Source organism: Jaculus jaculus, chromosome 3 (assembly GCF_020740685.1).
Source record: "Jaculus jaculus isolate mJacJac1 chromosome 3, mJacJac1.mat.Y.cur, whole genome shotgun sequence".
NCBI lineage: Eukaryota > Metazoa > Chordata > Mammalia > Rodentia > Dipodidae > Jaculus > Jaculus jaculus.
Genome location: NC_059104.1, coordinates 80,653,425 through 80,659,485, shown reverse-complemented (window position 1 = coordinate 80,659,485; position 6,061 = coordinate 80,653,425).

Below are 6,061 nucleotides of genomic sequence, written 5' to 3'. Positions count from 1 at the left end.
CATGTGGCTGCTTCCCTTGCTACAGTGGAATGACAGAGACAACAGTGACCGTGACAGTACAGGCCCCTTCTGTGCAGCCACAGAGGAGTAGGGGGTAGAGTCCAGGTTAAAGCAAAGAGACAGTGTCACAAAAGGCTGCACTAAATGTGAAGAAGAAACCAACAGCTGGCAATCAAGAGATCCTGGAGGGCTGCAGTAACTCAGCGACAGAGCTCCTGCCTGGATGCACAAGACCCTAGGTTCAATTCCTGGTACTACAAAACCTCAACCACAGTGACTAGAAAGAGAACCTGGGTCTTAGCTCTCCTGAGCTATGGATGAAATGACCAGGAAAAGCCTCTCGGGGAGGATTAAACATGAATTCTGCTAAAATGGGGCAGGAGTCTTTCGGCAGAGGAGAGCAGGCCTAGGCTGGGGCTTGTAGAAGAACTCTAGGCGGTACATGGTGAGGGGAGGAGCCACGAGGAGGCCAGCAGTGCCCATCATGCAGCACTTCTAGCCATCCTAAAGGAAATTTCATTCTGTTGGGAGAATATCTCTTTCTAATTCCTTGTTGGTTTAACAACTTTAGCAAATATGAGCATGGGATACATCTGACACTGTTTTGCAGGTACATATGTGTGTGTATGTAGGGTATGTGCAGTGTGTGATGTGATGTGTGTGACATATTACATGCATGTATGAAGATGAACGCATACCATGTGCATGCAAGGCCAGAGGAGAATGTCGGTGTCCTCCTTTATCACTCGTCTGTGCACCTCCTTGAGAAGGGCTCTCTCCCTCTACCTGCAGTTGCTTGTTTTCAGTCAAGGAGTCCCAGTGATTCTCTGTTCTCTGTGCCACCCACCCCCAGTGGCCCTCAGACTGGTGGTACATGTGTGGTCATGCCCAGCTTTTTCTGTCGGTTCTGGGATGTTGAATGTGGGCAGTCTCAGGCCCACAGGCTTAAGCAGCAAGTGATTTTTGTTTTTAACCTCTGAGCCATCACTCCAGCCCTACAGCTGACACATTTTAAAGAACAGCCAGAAACTTGTGTTGGCCTCAGACCCAAGATCCCTTGGATCTCATTTCCTAGCCACAGGAGGAGATGGGTAGATTGAATGCTCCTTTTAGGGACCTCTTGCTCCAGTCATCTGGCTTCTAGATGTTGCTGGCTATTTTGTTTCAGTTAGGTTCAGAGATGAATGGGTTTCTCTTTTTGACATTCCAGCAGAGAAAGGCTGTGGGGAATGACTTCTTCACAAGCTTGAGACTCCCTTGAGGCTTGCCTGTTTGGACAGAGCTTCATCACTTGAAAGAAGGCGCCAGAAGAAGGAGGAACCAGCTAATAGAGACTGCAGTGGCCTTATGAGCAGCAGGGGGTCTGGAAGGGACAATTAAAAAAAATCAAGTTGATGTCTAAGCTTAATCAGTGGTTGTGACCATCTTTGTAAAATTGTAGAACGGCTACATTCTTGGGGTGGTTATTTTTGTTTTTCCTTCTGGTTTCCATTGTAGCTGTTGCCAGTAAAATCTTTCAAGGGAAAGGTTCTGTAGATTGGTGTGGGTGACAGCAAATCAAAAGATGAGCCATCCCTCCCCCACCCCCCTGCTGCTGGGGGCTGGGTTCTACCTGGCAGCCTGGCCTGGAGGCTCAGAGCTCCTGCGCAGGTACCACAGATGACACCTCTTGTGGAAGCTTCCTTCTGCAGCAGACAAACCTGCCTGTACATATTTTTAAGGTTTCTGGAGAAGGAAGGTGCACTGTTCTAACTCCTCTGGTCTTTCAAGAGAGGTATGAAACAGTTGTTTTATAGTGAATCAGCAGGAGGGAAAAATGCATTCTTGCCGCAGTAGAGAGAAAGCCTGGATTATTGCAAAATGGTCTCCATTCCCTGGCGGGCCCCCAGCAGGCTGAGCTGGCACAGATGAGGGCAGCATGTGTGACCCTAGAGTCTTTCCATTGCTCCTTGGCTTGCACCCAGCCGTCCTTGGGTGAGTCAGCCTTCAAGCCTGCAATCCTGGCAACAGAGCAAGTCTTCCTTTGGGCTCTTCAGATGCCACCGTGTCACCCTTAGCCCATAGCTGTGAGAATGTTGCAATAAAATGTCTACTGCTCCCAAGCATGAGACTCCACTAGCAGAGAGCAGCACACAGAAACCTAGCTGTCACCCTTTCCTACCCAGAGGCCAGAGAGGATCTTCCATTCTGCCCTTGGTGCTCAGCCGGGAGCCCTTCCATTGTTTTGTTCTTCTTGTTAGTCATGTAAATCACATTCCAAGAACTGACAGGAATGTGGTAAAGGGGGAGATAGGAGGCATTCCAAGAGAAGAACCAGAACTGTTTGTCTGCAATGGAGAGCAGTTTGGGCAGGATGGACAAGATAGAGGGAGGTCTGGAGATAAGGGAATTTTCTAAAAAACTGGATTTGGTCAAATGGTGAGAAGTACTTCTGGGTAAATGTTTGGAGGCTGCTGAGATTTGAGCTGCAAGTCTAAGTTGTCATAAACTTCCTGTTTTCCTGCCCCCTTCCCACCCTGCCACAGTTCCAGGAAATATACCAGGGTTGGACTCTGTCTTTGACTTCAGACCACCTGTTCCAATGACCCATCACTAGGGATCCAGGCTCTGCAGGGCCCTCACTTGTGCCATGGTGAAGGGTCATATGCTGTTGGGGAGACTTTCAGAGCAGTCTTTTGGGTGTCTGGGAAGTGTGTTCAGGATGATACTTCTGGGTTTTTCTTTTTTTCTTTTCTGAGGTAGGGTCTCACTGTAGCCCAGGCTGACCTGGAATTCACTATGTAGTCTCAGGGTGGCTTCGAACTCTTGGTGATCTTCCTACCTTTGCCTCCGAGTACTGAGATTAAAGGCGTGTGCTACCACGCCTGCCTCAGGGTGATACTTCTAGAGTGCTCTCCTTGGGCTAGGTCAGCCATTCCTCTTCCCAGCTAAAATCCATTCATTGCTCTTTAGGAGCCCTTGTCAGTCTCTTGTACAGGCAGGAGACAACTGCCTATCCCTTTCTTTTGTCCTGAAGGATGTCTTGTATTTAGGAGCATGCTCCTGTTGCAAAGTTGTGTAGCTCCCAAAGGGCCTGTTAACACAACCTGAACTTGCCCGAGATCCTGTAATGTCTTCTAAGAACCTATTCTCTTAATTGCTTTCTTGGCATGGTTCCCAGTGGAGCTTCTGACATTTTCAGGGTTGGGATTTGGCATGTGTCACCACTTTACCACCAAATGAACCTTGACTTCAGAAAAGACAAGAAACCTGGGGTACTCTGAGCTTCTTTGTGTGTAAAAGGGTTATACAAGTAGGAGAAGCTAGTCAAAATGTGGCCACTAAGCTCTTTATTTTCCCTGGAAACATTTAGAAGTGTCACCCTTCTTGTCTTTCATTATAAAATATTTAAGGCATATAAAAGGCACAGAGAACAATAAAATAAAACCTAGGTACTAAGTACACAGTGCAAGAAATAAAACATTGCTGGGCGTGAGTGCATGCTTATAATTCAAACACTCAGGAGGCTTAGAGAGGATGATTGTGAATTTGAAGCTAGTTTGGACTTCACTGTGAGGTTGAGTCCAGCCTGGGCTACATAGTAAGATGCTCTCATGAAACCAAAACCATATGTAAAAAGCAGGTTCTCTTACTAACTGAAAACAGCACATATATTTAGAAGGCTTCTACTTCTTTTTTTTTTTTTTTTTAGTAATCTATTTGTTTATGCATTTATTTGAGACAGCAAGAAGTAAAGAGAAAGAGAATGGGTATGCAGGGCCTCTTGCCAATGCAAACAAACTTCTGATGCATACTCCACTTTGTACATCTGGCTTTATATGGCTAATGAGGATTTGAGCCTGGGCTATCAGGCTTTGCTTTGCAAGAAAGCACCTTTAACCACTTAGCCATCTTTCTAGCCCTTTAGAAGTTTTCGTGATGGGCATAATGTCTCCATTGAGTCAAGGAACAGTGGAAGCTTCCCGTTAGGATCTATGATCTTCCAAGCCTGACTTTCAAGTTGAATATCAGAGAGATCCAAGACATATCAAAATGTCAAGAAGAGAAAGCTGAGTGAGGGTGAGGGGAACACAACTTCAGTTGTTTCATTTAGACAAGAGGGAAAGTTCTTAGGTCAGATGGCTATTGTGTGAAGAAGTCCATGGGTTTTGTGCTTAACCCAGTGCCTGGCACATAGTAGGCAGGGGCTCTAAAGCAAAAAGTTACATAGAATGAAGACTTTTAATTATTATTTCCAATCTGGGTTTTCTGTTGAAGTGAAAATGGACTAAGGTTATTCTTCTTGCAGCTGTTTCCCTTACATTAAAAAAAAGTGTTTTTTAAAAAATTTTTATTTGGGGTGGGGAATGGGTGAACCAGGGCCTCTGGCCACTGCAAATGAACTCCAGACACATATTTCACCTTATGCATATGGTTTACATGGGACCTGGAGAATTGGACCTGGGTCCTTAGATTTCTCTGGCAAGTGCTTTAACCGCCAAGCCATCTGTCTAGCTCTTTAAAAATTGGAAATGTGGGGCTGGAGAGATGGCTTAGCAGTTAAGCGCTTGTCTGTGAAGCCTAAGGACCCCGGTTTGAGGCTCGGTTCCCCAGGTCCCACGTTAGCCAGATGCACAAGGGGGCACACGCGTCTGGAGTTCGTTTGCAGAGGCTGGAAGCCCTGGCGTGCCCATTCTCTCTCTCCCTCTATCTGTCTTTCTCTCTGTGTCTGTCGCTCTCAAATAAATAAATAAATAAAATTAAAAAAATTTGGAAATGTGGTGTCCTTATTGTTTTAACCTGTTCTGGGGTTCTGCTCACTCTCTTCCTTGGCCTCCTAGAAGTCAGTAAAGCTCCTAGATAATGCTGAACTGCTTTAGGGAAATGACTAAGATTCTAGAGACTAAATATTTTATTCTTTCTCCTTACGTTTAGTATGAAAACTAATAGACATCTAAACTTGAAAGAATAATTTTGAAAGCATAAAGGAAAACCATATATCTTTATAATTATTATTTGATCATATTCACTTGGAGAAGATTCCATGAACCACTGAGAAGAATGCTCACTCCCTGTCTGCTGGGTGGAACACTGTACAAATCTGTTAGGTCTAGTTTATTCATGGTGTGGTTTAGATATGAAGTTTCTTTTGCTAATTTTTAGTCTGGATGACCTATTCAAGTAAGAAAATGGGGTATTGAAGTTTCTCACCATTATTTTGTCTGGACTTATCTGTTCTTTTATGTCTTCTAGTGTTTATTTTATGAAATTAGATGCTCCAATATTTAGTGCATAAATGTTTAATACTATAGTATCTTCTTGATGAATTGTTTCCTTTATTAAGATGAAATGTCCCTTTTTGTCTTATCTGATTAGGTTTGAAGTTCACCTTATCCAACATTAGGATGGTCACTTCTGCTTGTTTACAGCTTCCATTTGCTTGGTAGTTTGATTTCCAGCCTTTGATGTTCAGTTTATGGATACCTTTCCTGGATAGATGGGTTTCTTGGAGGTGCAAAATAGTTGGGTCTTGCTTTTTTAATCTGCTCATTCGGTCTGTGTCTCTTTGTTGGAGAGCTGAGGCAATTTACAGTCAGGGTTATTATAGGAAGGTGCTTGTCATTTCCTAGTATTTTGTTTGGTGATGTTCTGGTTGGCTGGGTTACTGGCTTTCCTCATCTTTTTTTCCACTGAGAGTTGGCTGAAGTTTTATGTTGGGCATTGATTCTTCCCCGTTCTTCTTTGTCCATCTGTTTCTTTCATGAAGTGTATCCTATCTCGTGTTCTCACATGTGATCCTGTATTTCTTCTTCCCTGTGAAGTGTTCCTTGCAGAATTTTCTGTAGAGTTGGCTTAGTTGTCATAAACTGCCTTAATTTGTATTTATTTTTAAATATCCTTAGTTTTCTCAATTTTGAAAGACAGTTTTGCTGGGTATAGTATTCTTGGCTGGAAGTGATTTACCTTCTGAGATTGGAATATATTGTTCCAGTCTTTTCTGGCTTTTAGGGTTGCTAATGAAAGGTCTAAGGTTATTCTGATATTACTACCTTTGTAAGGGAGTTGACTTTTCCCCCCACAT